Source organism: Callospermophilus lateralis, unplaced genomic scaffold (assembly GCF_048772815.1).
Source record: "Callospermophilus lateralis isolate mCalLat2 unplaced genomic scaffold, mCalLat2.hap1 Scaffold_63, whole genome shotgun sequence".
In the NCBI taxonomy this organism is placed as follows: Eukaryota; Metazoa; Chordata; class Mammalia; order Rodentia; family Sciuridae; genus Callospermophilus; species Callospermophilus lateralis.
The window spans coordinates 13,854,135-13,870,322 of NW_027514713.1; the positions used below are offsets into that span (position 1 = coordinate 13,854,135).

Consider the following 16,188-nt stretch of genomic DNA (forward strand, 5'->3'; position numbering starts at 1 on the left):
GGGCCCTTCCCCCACAAGCCTTAGCATGGTCACCCCTTCAGTCATTGCCTCCCAGAGACAGGCACAGTGTGTCCCCTGCCCTGCGCTACTCTACCAAGCTCCTACCCCACAGCGTTTCTACCTCAACCACCTCCTTCCCCATGAGTTCCTACCCAACTCTGCTCCTGGTTCCCTAAGAACTATTCAGCCAGGGTCCCACCCCCCCAGGCCTATGCAGGTCACCCCTCCATGAATGGCCTTACAGGGAGAGACACAGTGTGCCTCCTCCCCATGCACTACCCCACCCAGCTCTGGTCCCAGGATGCCACTCGAGCTGGGGTTGCACCCAACGAGCTGCTGAACACACTGGCACTCTCCCTACTTGAGGCTCTCCTCCTGGATCCACAATGGCCAACAGGAGTGCTGTGGTGAGCACCAAGATATCCCTATGGGAGGCCCCACATCCTCACTAGGAACTGGGATGTGGAAAGGATGGCAGGGACATCTTCTCAGATGGCGACAAAGCTGCATGGCCAGGAACAGAGCAGTCCAAGCATCCTTCAGCAGGAAGGACCTCAAAAAATTGAAGACATGTGCTTCTCCACCATCTGCCAGACACTTCTAGGCTGTGGGAAACCCACTCTGCAGAAGCAGTTTGTGGTGCATCTGTGCGTGTGTGAGTCTGTGCTTGTGTCTGTGTGTATGTGCTGCGTGCAACTGTGAGTCGAGGGTGGGGCTGTGCTCAGCGATATTGGGGCCAGGCCATGTGGTGGGTAGTGTGGCAGAGCAGAAAACAGAGCACCCTGGAGATGGAAGGATGGCTCGTGTTGCAGGAGATGCTTCCATTGCAGGGAGGCACAACAGAACTTGCCCAGGTGGCGGTGCTGTTGGAAGCATTCCCTGTCTCGACCAGAGTGCAGGAGGCAGCCCTGGAGTCCCCTAGAGGTTGCAGTTGGGGTTGATGCACACCTTTTGCTGTTTGGAGTCTAGAGAGTGCTCACAGTCCTCCTGGCTTCAATTCGTGGGAGGACTGCAGTTCTGGCCAATATGTTGCTGGGCACTAAGTAACTTGTGCCAAACATGGCAGGGGCAAAGCTGCAGGCTTTGTCTTTTTAACTAGTTGTCATTTCTTATTTAGTTCCCTTACCTATTACTGGCATGTTATATTTCTTCATACTTCAGTATTGGTAAGTTGTATGTTTTTAAAAATTTGACATTTTCTTCTAGGTCATCTGTTTTGTTGCATAATTTTCCATAATCTGGCAGTGGCGACGTGATCATCTGGCTGCCCATGACTGATGAGGTCCCCTGCCATTTACAATTATACGAATGAACTTGGAAGATATTTTGCTAAGTGAAAGAAGCCATGTCACCACTTAGCAAATAAGTCTTTTTTTTAATAATATCCTTTCAACAAACTTTGAGTTCAGTTATATTTTTGACTGTCAAATAATGTTTCTTGTGGTGAAAATAACCACTCTATCTGCTCTTGTGACAAGGTTTAAACCACAAAATTCAAGAAACTTAATGAGATATTAGTTTCAAGTTTGTTTCAATTCTTCCCATGCTTTAATTCTCACACTGACCCTTAGAATATTGCGAGGCTGGACAAGTTAGCCTATGGAAGGATGAGAATATGTGAAGCCCAAGCAATATAAATTGAAATTATCCTCAAGAATAGTCTAAAAATCTTAAGCAAAAAAATATGCTGGAAGAATCCCAATACTCATTTCAAATTACACTGAAGAGACATAAAACAACAACAACAATAAGAAGCATGGTAATCATGTAAAGTGTACACAGAAATCAATGGACCAGAATTCAAGACACAGAGAACAACCAACATGTATATATTCATTTGATTCTTGACAAAGGCGCCAAAAACATAGGTTGGAGAAAAAAGAGCTTGACACATCTTTTTATTGAGTGGCTGTTATTCTTATTGTAGAATATTTAAAATATATTTTAGATATTAATCCTTTATTGGGTATGTGTTTTGAAGTTATTTTAAGTTTGTAATTGCATTTTCATTGTTTTGATTGTTTCCTCTGCTGTGTAGAAGCTTTTTAGTTTCACTTCTCCATTTTAGTTATTGTTGACTGTGGTTTTGGTTTTATAACCAAGAAATCATATCCAAGAAAAGTTACTGATTAAAAGCTCCTAATTTCTACTGTGGTTAATTTTTGGTGTCCTTCAGTGCAGGTATTATATTTAAGTCTTTAATATCTATTGAGTTGTTTTTTGGTATGATGTAAGATAAAAATTTACTTTTATTATTTTACTAGTGTATATTCAATTTCCTTATTAGCATTTGTTACAAATATTTTCCTTTCCCCTTTGTGTCTTTTTGAAAACTTTGCAGAAATTCACTTGGCATATATGTGTGTTTTATTTCTAAGTTCTCTGTTTCAATGTTCCATATGTCATTATGTAAGGAAAATAACATTTTAATAAACTATGTAGTATATTTTGAAATCAAGAATTGTGATTCCTCCTTCAACATTATTCCCTGTAAAATTTAATTTGGCTACTTGTAGCTTTTGTGGTTTCACATGGATTAATGTAAAAATAAATATTGTCTTTGCTATGTCTGTAGCAAAGGTCATTGGCGGAGAATACTATTGAATTTAAAAACTACTTCGGGTGTTAGAGATATTTTAACCATATCAACCCTTAACACATAATCACAGGATGCTTATTTTTTGTACCTGCTTTAATTTCTTTTATCTATATTTCATAGTTTTCAGTGTACAATTTTCACCTTTAATTAATTAATTTATTTATTTTTTATTGGTTGTTCAAAATATTACAAAGCTCATGACATATCATCTTCCATAATTTGATTCAAGTGGGTTATGTTATCTTACTGTTTTTGATGCTCTTGTGAATGATATTTAATTTTTTTTGCTTTTAAAGTTTATTGTTAGCATATGAAACGTAACTGAATTTTGTTTGTTGATTTCATATCTTGTAAACTTACTGGATTTACTTATTTTGACAAAATTATTTGTAGACTCTTTAGGAGGAATCTACATGTAAGATTAAGTCAAATGAAAACAGAGATATTTTCAATTCTTTACAATGCAGATATTTTTATTCCTTTTCATCCACTATTTCTCTGAATCATAATACCAGATTTATATGGAAGAAAAGTGATAAAGGTGGGCCTTATTGTCTTGCTCCTGATATTAAAAGAAAAGCTTTATATTTTTTTATTGTTGATGATAATATTAGCTGTGGGCTTTTCATATATTGATTTGATTATATTGAATTGAAGTCCTACTTACTAAGTTTATTATGAGATTTTTTTGCCATGAAAATATGCTAATTTTGTAAATTTTTTTTCTACATTTATTTAGATTCTTTCTTAATCATGTATTTATTAAATGTGATATATCATGTTTATTGATTTGAGCATTTGTGTGATCTTTTAATATACTATTAGACAACTTGCTGTTGTTATTCTTTGAGAGATTCACATCTATTTTAATCAGGGATATTAACCTGTAATTTAATATTGTTTTAATACAATTGTCTAATACTAGTATCAGGATAATGCTGTACTCATAAAATTAATTGTGATATCTTATTTCCACTTTTCAAGAAGAGTTTAAATTAAAGAATTGGCATATTTTTAAAAATCAGGAGAATTTACCTGTTAATTGGTCTGGTCTTGGGATTTGGGTTTTTAACTAGTTGCCATTTCTTATTTAGATCCCTTACCTATTACAGGCATGTTCTATTTCTTAATACTTCAATATTGGTAAGTTGTATGTTTTTAGAAATTTATCATTTTCTTCTAGGTAATCTGTTTTGTTGCATATTTTCCATAACCTCATAGTAATCTCTGCTGCATGATTTTTCCCTTGTGGAATCAATTAGAATGTTTTCTTGTTCATTTCTGATTTAATTTATTTGAGTATTCTCTTTTCTGACTTTTATTTTAATCTCAGTAATTTTTATTAGTTTGGCTTACCTTTCTAAGAAAATAAATTCTCACTGATTGTTGACTTTTTCTCTATTATTTTATAATTCTTTCTTTTATTTATTAGTGCTTGATTGCATTTATTCTGTATATTAATGACTTGGTGCTTACTTTTCTGGTATGTTGCTCAGTATATAGTGGTTTTCCAGAGTATGTGAGGCTCTTGGGTCTATCACCAGTACTGCAAAAAAGATCATAATAGTAACGTTAGGTAGGCTGTGTAAGCTCTCCTTTGTTTTTGTAAAGTTATTGAATTTACTTATTCTGACAAAATTTGCTATAAACTTCCTGGTTTTGCTACTTCTCTTAAGTTTCTGAGTTGGGTTTTGATTTTCATTTCTCTCAAGATACATTCTACTACACATTCTGATTTCTTATTTGCTTCATTTTTTTTTTGTTCAGAAGTATGTTGTTTAATTTCTACATACTTATAAATTTTCCCATTTTTTCTTTCTTTATTAATTTCTAGTTTCATTCAACTGTAGTCAAAAAACATACTTTATATACAGTGTCAATGTTCTTAAATTTTTTACATTACACACAATCTGTCCTAAAAATATATTTTTTGTACACTTGAGGGAAAATGTGATTTATTTCTTTGTTGATTGGGTGTATTAGTGTATATATTTCTATAAATTTAATGTATTACTAATTGTTATAATATCTAATACTTTTATAATTTATTATATAGTGATATGCTTTTTGGACAGTACATGTACTTATTTCCTGTTATCCTAAAAACAATACACCTTAATAGCAGTATTTCTTTTTTTCTTTTTTTAAAGGATTTAATTTGGTTCATGGTTATAAAAGTCAAAATCAAAGGCCCACATTTGTTTATGGCCTTTTTGATTGTAGAGTTAAAGATGATGCAAGGCATTGCATAGTGAGAGACATGAATGCTCACTCCTGTTGATAAAACATACTATCATTTCCATTAATTAAAAGCAGCAAGTGTAAATTCAACCCATCAAATCATAGTAAAAAAACTCAAAATCCTATGTAGGTACATAATATTCTGCATTCATATAACCAGCCACTGCCAAGATTAGGGAATTTTAAATCTTCAAAAGTATTTAGATACCTCTCATCAATAAAAAGCAATTATTGCATTTACTATTCAAAAGGAAAAAAAGCAATTAATATTGTTTGCTCACTAGTCTTTCCTAGGGAAAGATTATTTTTATACCACAGATCCTACAAAATCAATCTATATTACAGAATTATATGGAAATACAGTAACAGCACACTTAGTCTTGACTAACAGTTTATGCATAGAGGTGCAAGAATTTTTCTGCACCACATTTCCTTTGTAATGAGCATATTCTCTCTGTAATGTCTCATTAAAATGTTATATTTTTCACCATTAATTTACTCAGAATATATTAGTGAACCAAAAGTTTCCTTTTTCTCATTAAACTAAACCACATATAGATAATATTGCCATATTGGATTGGAATAATTTATTCCTTTGAAAAGTATCTTAAGCTTTTTTCTTACAAATTGCTTATAATTGAGAATGTTAATACTTTTTGTAATTAAGTCTTTCATAATTCTTTATTGCTGTTCAATTTCCAGGATGCGTTTCTATAGTTAATGTACTCCAGATTTTATTGTAACACGTGCAACACTACAATACTATTAACAACCCTTGTATATATTTTTTTAGTGCCTTAAAACAGCATTTATTATCTTACACAATTTCTGAGGGCCATAAATCTGGGAACAGCTTAACTGAGTGGTCCTGGCTCAGCCTCTTAGAGATAGCACTTAAGGGGATGCTTGGGGTTGCAGTCATCTCAAGATTGACAGAGCTGAAGGATCCACTTCTAAACTCACTTACTGCTGGCAGTTTCTCAGATGCTGACTGGAGATTTGGGCTCCTTGCCATGTGGGCCTTTAACCCTTGTATATTAATCAACTTTTTGCTACAATGTAATTTACAAGAGTATGTGAATGATAATTACACACATTATTGTGCTAGGAATAAATTTTATTTAGTGAAGTTTTCTAAGAAGATCAGCATTTGCATACCTAAAACTTATTTAAAACTGAAAGACCTGAAGAGCTGCTTCAGATTGCCCTCAAGGCTTTTTAACCCACACTAAAAGGAAAAATACAATAAGGTAATTTTTGCAGCCCTGGAGGAATTGCATGGTATTATGCCTGTGTCAGGATTTACAAAATGTTTTCAGTGGCATGTGGTGTGGCATCTTTTCTGTTTAAGAGGAAAAATTCATTCTTCAAGAATTTGCTTTTTCATACTATTTTAAAAATTGTAAAAAAAAATATTATTTACTCTGGGTCTCTGTAACCTAGTGTGCATCAAGAGGGAAAGGCACATATTGTTCCTTTATAGAGGCAACACTTTTCAACAATAGTAGTAAATCACTTTATTATGAATATTAGAACTCTACTGCCACATGACCAAGTCAATCAAGAGGGCTTAAATGACAGCTGGGCAAATTTTAATGTGTTTAGTTCTGCAGTTCATTTTTATGAAAAGTTATGTGAAATAAAAGAATCCTATAAATAGTAAAAGGAGGTAAATAGTGCTCTATGGCTTAATTAAATGGTGTTAATACATTTGTACATAAGGTAAAGTTTCTCTGCCTACAAAAAGGACAAAAAAGAGTTGAGAGCAGGAAATACTTCATTCTAAGTTTTGGTGCCCTAAATAGCTAGTAATACAGCTATTTATTTTTTTCTTTAGGCTAGATCAACCATTCCTTCCACCTCTTCATTCTACTCCTTCCTACAGAAATCCACATCAAATGAAAGAAATTTACAGCACACTATTATTTGAGGATAAAGGCTAAGGCAACACTTCTAGCAACCCAGCTAGAACCACAGCCCTCTAGAACAGTAGAGTTCCTGGGAGAATGTGAAACAGCCATCCAAACAATATTTGCCTACTTTTACAGAAAGATACTGGAAATAAAAGGGGCATGGAATTCAACAGTTGGCTAGAGGTGTTTTACATTCAGTTGTTTGGAAGAATAACCAATTTAGGTTCTCTGAATCTTCTGGTTAGAAAACACAGGATTACATTATTAACTCTTAAAGTACATTGAGACAAGAAAAAGTTACTTGAGGATAACATGGTCTTTGCATTTAAGGTGAATCTGCAATAAGAGACCTGCTCAACTCACAGATCTGGAGATTCTTGGAGGAAGATGAGCCCTAAGTGACCAGCTGTCACTGAGATATACAGGTGATTACTTAGTAGATGCCTGCCAAGGTAAACCAGATGTGGCTACCGGGCAAGCTTAAGAAAGAGAATAAATCTTGTCCTTGACATGCATAGTTGTTTTTACAGTGATACCCAAATTCTGAAAAGATGATTGACTTTTACAGGGAATTAATTAGACAAGACAGCTCACTTTCAAAGTAGCTCAACTCTTAGAATTTCCTCTGTAACAATGAATTGAACTACAAACACTTCAAAACACTGGATCATGCTCAGTCAATAAGTTAAAACTATGAGGATCAAAAGGTTATAATGGCAGCAGCGAAAGACAAATCCTATTTACCAAAGGGTTGGGATTAAGATAATCATTTAGTATTTTCTGTACAGAATGGGTTACCAAGGAAGAATATTTTCATTATGGCTATAGGGTGAAGGCCTTTCAAAGTCCCTTGCCCACTCCCACAAATCAAATCCCCAGTGGCAATGAAAGTACCAGGATACCTAGCCTCCCTCCTACCCTGCCCCCAAAACCATACCAGGTGTCTGTAGTCCAGTCGCCCCTGCTTCACAACCTGCAGAGGAATCAGCTGCTGCTCACTTCAGTAAATCCAATACTAAGGATAGGGGGGAGAGAGAGAGCTTTTGTGCAGGGCCACAGCCAGCCAGGCTGATAAGGGTATGGCATGTCTTCTGCCCAATGTTCCAGGGCGCCATTTGCTTCAAGGGAAGACCTGGAGACGTGAATAGGGCTCTCCCTAGCACAAGAAGTCTTCAGCCTGAGGGGTTTACAGGAGCCACACCTCTCAGGGCAGGTCATTCTCAGAGCCAGAGGCCTCCTTGGGTATGGTAATAGTGGCAGTCACAGCCATCCCTCCAGGTTGTAGGGTGGGGCCAGGATGTCCAGGAAGGCAGTGGGTTTGTCCACCAGTAGATCTGTTGCAGCTTGGTCCTGTGAGGCATGAGGATGCAGAGGCCGCTGACTTCAGTGTACTCAGTCATAAAGTGCCAGCACTCCTGGCCAACCGCCTCCCAATCTAGGGCCTAAAGTGGGGGCTTGAACTACTGGTCTGGCAGCAGGGACCATGGTTGCTGCCCGCTCTCCGCCTCCAACTTGTCAGTACAGCTGATGTGCACGTGCCATAGAGGACCTTGAGCTTATCATGCATGCCAGGGTGGTTGTGCAGCGGGATGGATGTGCAGCTCTCCAGCAGGAATACTCCAAGGCTGAAGCCATCTGTCTCCTACACATGCATGTAGGTGACTGGCGGCAGATTGGGCAGCAGGTTGTGCGACAGCAATTGCGGCGTGGCCTTATGCGGGGCCATGTTGAGTCCTTGGCATGAGCCTGGGTAAGAAGACTTTTCAGCTTGCTCATATTTTCTGGTAAGCCAGGCGGCCTTGGCACCTCAGAGCCAAACGCTGAGCCAAGATCGGCAGTGCAGTGGCTGTCCCCGCTGCCCTGAAAGTGAAGCATGCCCAGTGGGCGGTCAGTTAGGTCAGGGAAGACGTGTTGTCTTGTGTCTGCTTGGCTGTTCCTCCGTGTGCTGGGCTGGCTCCCTCCTTTCCTCTGACCTTTGCGGTCCATGGTGGCTGCCACGATGGCTAGCAGCCCTGGACTAAGTGGAAGGCCCCTTGCAGGGATCTTCCTGTGGAGTTCATGGTTCGCCAGTCACCGTCACTATTAAATATTTTAAAAATAGGGCCTAGCACCTAAGGAATGCTCATTAAATGTTTATTGGTGATGAATTCTAATTATTTGTAAACATATATATTTAGACCTACATATTGTTCATAGACCCCTAGTGGCATTGCATAAATCATTTTTCTCTGCCTTGCTATCGGTTTGTTGGTGTGAGGCAGCTGTTGGGGATATTTCTGCTTTGAAGATCCAAAGTCTCCTTTAGGTGCAAAATCAAAATCCCAAGATCTAGACATCAGGTCAAGTATGAGGCTACATATCTGGGATATAGATTTTTGTTATTTCACCCAATTCTGCAAAGTATTTGGAAACTGTTACTGCCCCACCTCAATCATAAGGGAACATGCTGACATGATGGGGATGGCAGGTTGGGAAGATAGATGGCTCTTGGGTCTTTAACCACATGCATCATCATGACACAGAATTATCCAACTCTGGACTAGTCCTGTTTCTGAGCAACTCCCTATTTTGAAATCTCTCTTAGTTGGGGCTTCTGCTACTGGGAGTTGAATGCATGCTAAGCAATCCTGATTCCCAACTGCTTACAGGATACAATAGGTGTTTCTTATAAATTGTATTGGAAGACCTGAACTGCGCCATGTTGCCAGCTTCACTTTAGCAGTTTTTTCCGTTTATGTTCTATCTACCCTTCCTCTGTGTGCTCCAGACTCTATGTCAGGTTTGAAGTTTTGTAAATATGCTGTCCCTCATTCTTACCTACTGCCTTGTTTGCTAGATGTTTGTCCAACCCCACCCCTACCCATTTTTAAGGTTGTTATGAATGCAACATGAGGTACACTCTCTTAACAGATTTTTTATTTATATAAAAGCTGGTTAACTCTAGACACAATGTTATAGAGGAGATCTCTAGAACTTATTCAGTTGAAACCTTATACCTATTTAAATCAGCTCCCTACTTACCTCTCCCTGCAGAACCTAAAAACCACTATTCTACTCTGTACTTTTGTAAATTTGACTGTTTCAGTTGTGTCATATAAGTGAATCATGTAGTATCTCTCCTTTTGTAACTGGCTTATTTCACTTAATATATTATTTTCAAGGTTTATACATGTTTTTAGATATTTTAGGATTCCTTTCTTTTTGAAGGTGGCATAATATTCTAAATTGTACGTATACACATTTTTTTTTTATCCATTCAGCCACAGATTGACATTTAGATTATTTGACATCTTGGCTATTGTGAGTAGTGCTAGTCTTTTGATTTTTTGATAACAGTCATCCTGTCAGGTTTAATGAAGGATAAAAGTCATGTGGTCCTATCAATAGCTACAGAAAAATCAGTTCATATTCTTTCATGATAAGAATTTTCAACAAACTAGGATCAGAACATAATTAGAGATTATATATGACAAGTCCACAGCTAATATCATATTCAATTGTGAAAACTGGAAAGGTTTTCTTCTAATATCAGAAACAGTATGCAGAGGATGCTCACTCTTAACTTTTCTATTCATGTTCAGCACAATACTAGAAGTCCTTGTGGGAGCAAATGGGGGTTGGGGGAAGAAAAAGACATTTTATTAGGAGATAAAATTGTTCTTGTTTGAGGATTATATAACCTGAAAGAAAACCCTTGGGGACTGGGGCTGTAGCTTAGTGGCAGAGCACTTGCCCAGCATTTGTAAGGCACTGGGTTCTATCCTCAGCACCACATAAAAGTAAACAAATAAAATAAAGGAATTTTGTTCACTACAACTACAAAAAAAATTATTAAAAAAGAAAGGAACAAAAAACCTTTGGGCTGGGGTTGTGGCTCAGAGGTAGAGCACTCCCTTAGCATGCATGAGGCATGGTGTTTTATCCTCAGCACCACATAAAAATAAACAAATAAAATAAAGATATTGTGTCCACCTATAACTAAAAAATAAACATATTAAAAAAACTCACATACACCACAAAAATCTGGTAGAACTAATACATGAATTTAGAAAAGTTGTAGGATTAAAAAACAAATAAACAAAGAGCCGTCACATTTCTATGTACTAATAACAAATTATCTGAAAGGAAAATAATACTATTTACAATAGCATCAAAAAGAATAAATTATCTAGGAATAAACTAAGGAGGCAAGAGACTTGTACACTGATTCTGCAATATGTTGATGAGAGAAATTGAAGAAGACACAAACAAATAGACATGACTCATTCATGGATTGGAAGACTTAATGTACAATAAGTATACTACTCCAAACAACCTACAAGTTCAACACAATCTTTATCAAAATTCCATTCGAATTTTTACACAATGAAAAAATGTTTTAAATTCAATTAGAACAACAACTGACTGTGACCAGCCAGCCAAATAAGTCCTGAGTAAGCAGGACAAAGCTGGAAGCATCACATTACCTGGCCTCAAAATATGCTACAAAGTACTACAAAGCACAAAAGTATAAAACTGGCATAAAACAAACAATGAAACAGAATAGAAAGCCCACATATTTACAGTCTTTTTTTGACAAAGGTACCAAGAATCCAGAGGGGAGAAGGACTATCTCTTCCATAAATGCTATTAGGAAAATTATGTATCTACACACAAAAGGATGAATTGGGTCTTCATCAACAATTACATTCATTGATCAACTCAAAGGTGACATATATATGGATATGCCACAAGGAAACCCATTCTGCTATATAATGAATATGCACTAGTCAAGATAGACTCACATAGCCAAAAATTTGGGAAATTTTGCAAAACATATCTCCTTTTGAAATTTCAAATAAGGATATATTACAGTTTTATATTACAAATATTATGGTAAAACAATCAACTCCAGAGGGACTAAAGATAAGTGTACCAGAAACTCTAAAACCAGAGGGAGACAATATAAGAGGAAAAGTTCTATAACACTGATCAGGTCAATGATTCTTTCAGATATAATTTCAAAGAAAAAGAGACACATGGAATGTCATCAAATGGAAAAAACTTCACAGCAAAGAAAATGATTAACAAAGTGAAGAGAGAAGCCACAGATTGGGGGAAAGTATTTGCCAACCATATATCTGACAAGTGTATTACCCAAAATATATAAAGAACTTAATAGCAAGAAAACATGACTTGATAGTTTTAAAAAATGGGCAAAAGATTGAAATGGACATTTCTCAAAAGAAGAACTATAAATGTCGAATAGGTACATGTCGAATGAAAAAAGATGCTCAATGTCACTAATCATCAAAGAATGCAAACTAAAACCACAATGGGCCATCACCTCACTGTAGTTAGAATGGTCACTGCCCAAAAGTTGAAAAATAAGAGGTGCTGGGAAGGGAGCAGAGAAAAGGGAATCTTTGTGTATTGTTGGTGATTGCTTCATTGTGTCTGTCTTTTCTTGCACTACTTTTTCCTTTTTTTAGTAACTATGTTATCTTGAACTGTATTTAGATGTTCTAATTACTCATAAATTTTCTTCTGAGGTCTGCAGGAGTGGACTTTCAAAAGAATGCTGTGCCCAAGTGTCCAGGGTCTGGATATTGTTAGTTTTCTCTTGCTCTGCAGTATGATTTCCTGAACCTCATGGTTTTTCCAAACTTGTGCTTTAATAAACCCAGATCTGATACACCAGTGATTGTAGACATGAGCAGATCCACTCTTTGTTAGCACTGAGATAAAATCCAGTACCTGTTGTTTGAACTGATGTGTGGGTGACCATCCAATAAATTTCACCTTAGTTTTTTTTTTTTTTTTTTTTTTTTTGAAAAAAACTATGGTCTTATTTTCCCTTAAGGTCATTCACTGCTTTAGGATCTGATGAAACATGTAAAAATACATGTTGGTAAGGACAGGATGTTCTTTTACTTTCTGAATACATTTCCATCCTGCTCCTACTTTGTGTTTTACTCATTTAACTAAATTATGTGCTCCAGAATAAGCTGTCCTCTAACCTGATTGCTTTGTCTTTTGTCGACCTAGATTGTATTTCCCTGATTCTAAATGTATGACTGAGGCAGAAGAAGCACTGCTAGGAGGACTTGGCTCTTGTGGGTTCAGCTCTGGTTCTCTAAGTCAAGAAGCAGGTTGCAAGAGTTACAGAGCAGAGCTTACACATTTTCAGAAGCAGATGCAGTTTAATTAACAAGATTTGGTTGTTTATATACTGAAATCAATATATTTTTGGTATGTTTTCTATATTATTTACTTATTGACAATCATTCTCAAATTCTTTTTAAGATGCATGTTATCTTAACTTTTGAGACTGTAGAGTTTTCTGAATATCTTCATAAATATTTAATGAGCTATTAGCAAAGGTCCCATTAAATCTGTGTGGTAAGTGAACATGAATTTGAACTGGAAATTAATAATTGTTATTGACAGACTAAAGAGATGGATATGAAATGTCAAAAAGAATAATTTTTTAAAAAAGTACTGCGTTTAAATTTCAAGCAACACTAAATACTTTTGAGTTATATTGTTTTCTCCTCTCTCTCTTTTTTTTTAAAGGAAGTATAAAAAATTACTCCTTTCTGAATTGAAAACAATTATGATTTATTCCAACTACTACATGAAGATACTAGGTCATGCCAAAGATTATTCTGTGAATATTAAGAAAAGAAGGAAAAATGAAGGAGAATCTGTAAGACAAATGGGACCTAAAACTTATGAAATTATTTCAGCAGTTGATAGAGAGTTATAGCAATAATTCCTTTAAAATGTATTGTTTAGAGATTCTTTATCTCATTTCTGGATGCCTAATACTGGAATTTGTCTCCCCTCCCCTTTACTAAAGATTTTTTTTTTCAAAAAACAATAATTAAGCATAAAAGCATTCATGTCTCTCTTTCTCTCTTTTTAAGGAATCACCCTCATGGGAAGCTGAACATCTCAAGGGCTATCATTCAGGAGCCACCTAGAATAAAGTGGCTGTGATCCCAAGGTAATTTTCAGGTATGAGTTTCTAACAGTAAGAATAGCCAGTGTAATGCTTCTATTCAGCTTTTATTTTCCAATGAATAAAATAGTTTAATAAGTGTTACCAGATAGATGAAAGTGAGTTACTGATTACAGATGGTTTATTTGGTTATTTTTCTGATTAATAACATTTATTTTTCCTCTATGAACATTTTAGATATTTTAGCTTTTTTGGTCAGCTTTAGTTAAAGCTTTAGTGTTTCAAGTGCAGGAATTTTTGTGTGACCGTGTGTGTGTGTGTTTGTGTGTGTGTACAGTTTTTGGACTGTACGTGCAGCTTTGTTGGGAAATACATCACATACCATGCAATTCACCCACTTGAAGTGCACAATTCATCAATTAACTGTTATTGTTGTGGTAAAAATCCACAATACATAAAACTAATCATTTGCTCATTTTAAGTGTGCAGTTTAAGTGGCATTGAGTACACTTACACTATTGTGCATCTGTCACCAATATTCATCTCCAGGACACTTTCATCTTAAGAAACTGAAGTTCCACACCCACTGGACACTCTCTTCCATTCTTCCCTCCTCCATGCTCCCAGCAACCAACCATCCAACTTGGGCTTCATGAACTTGACTACTCAAGGTGCCTGGTATAATTGCCTGAATGCAGTCTTTGGCCTTTTGCAACTGTCTTATTTTACTTAACTCAGTGACTTCAACATTCATCCATTTTAGTCTGAGCCAGTGCAGACGGTGTGAATGGTTTGGTCATGCAGCAAAATCCTCAGGGAGTTTAAATTAAAGACACAGATACCATTTTACTTTTAAACCAGCTCCTGGGTGGCTCCTCAAACCCTCAGTCTCAAGCTCCACAAGGGGGGCTACCACGTTTTACTGAAGATGCGAGAGAGAGAGAGAGAGAGAGAGAGAGAGAGAGAGAGAGAGAGAGACAGAGAGAGAGAGACAGAGAGAGAGAACCTCTGTTAGACAGAGGGCTTTTATTGGAGAACAAAGGATTCTGGGGAAAATCCCATCCAAGGAAGGTCAAGGGGGGCAGTGTGGCAAGGTCAGGCGCGATGATTGAATCTTTGGGGCAGTGGTGAGACACGCCTCCACATGGACAAGCTTTCTAACCCAAGGAGGGTGGGGAAGGCTCTGCCACATTAAAAGTGACTGAGCACCTCACACCCAGCTGGGGAGGAATCTCAGTCATGTGCAAGGATGGTCTCCCACAGTTGATGTTGTAGAGTGGGACATGGTAAGGCCAAGTAGTATTTCAATGTATGTGTTCACAGATCATGCGGTGCATGTGCAGATCATTTTATTGATCCATCCATCCATCTATCCATCCAAGGGCTTGGGTTGCTTTCATCTTTGGGCTATTGTGAACATACTGGGCCCATGAACATATTTGCATCTCTTTCAATTGATTTTTTGAAGCCTTCAGCTATACACCCAGAAGTAGAATTGCTAGTAGTTAAAGTTTTAAAGAACTGCTTACTATTTTCTAAAGTGGCTGCACCAATTAACAGTACCCTTAATAGGTCTATAATTTTAAACACACAGAATCCTAAAGACCTCATCCAATATTAAAGTTCCAGTGACTTCTAAATGAAATGTCTTCTGAAAGCATCATATAATGAGTATTCCAAGTCCAAGTAGCCCCTGGTCTACCAACTCTGTGACAGTGGGAATTTTACCCCAGCATGTACTTCACACCATGCCCCAGTGAAGCCTTGCATGTGGAAGAGGTCATGGTGTATCTTTTGGATAATTGTTTCTATGGACAATGAGCTTAGAGCTTAATCATGTAGCACTTGTCAGAATAGCTGGCGACCAGTACCTGAGGTAGCATTGTGGAAACCGGGGTATCATGGGGCCCTCTTGTATGTCTTTATAGCATGTGTTTGAGGCAAATGACAGCTCCCCTTGTTGGTTTGCATCAGTTCACTTTAGCCCTCAATGAATAGTAAAGTATTGACATTCCCTGTGCTTCTAGAATGCAGAGTGGTTTTTAATTTAGAGAGACTAATGGTAGTGTTGATCTTACCCTTCATTCCTAAACCCAGCCCCTTTCCTGCCCTGCATCCTGTGCAGTCTGGCTTCTCTTAACCTGCACAAGGAGCTGTGAAGCCTGGGAACCACAGAACTCAACGTTCAGCTGCTTAAAGAAGGGAGCATCATTCTTCCAACCTGAAAAACACTCCTACAATTTAAAAGCAGAATTCCATTTTCCCCAAGGACACTTCCAGTAAACCAATCCCCCCCCCTGTGCCACAGATCGGTGGAGGTGCCGCACCACATGGTGTCCACCAGCTCCTTGAGCATATATATATGCAGAACAGTTTATTGATCTATCTATCTATCTATATCCCTCTATATGTGTGTGTGTGTGTGTGTGTGTGTGTGTGTGTGTGTATATATTGCAAATTAAATGCCCCCCATGAGCTTGAGTTTTAAATTA

At 37.1% G+C, this 16,188-nt stretch overlaps 1 pseudogene; it reads right to left on the reverse strand.

The window, feature by feature from the left end:
• Positions 1-7,873: 7,873 nt before the first annotated feature.
• Positions 7,874-8,739, reverse strand: LOC143389675 (2-aminoethanethiol dioxygenase-like; annotated as a pseudogene).
• Between the last annotated feature and the right edge of the window lie 7,449 nt (positions 8,740-16,188).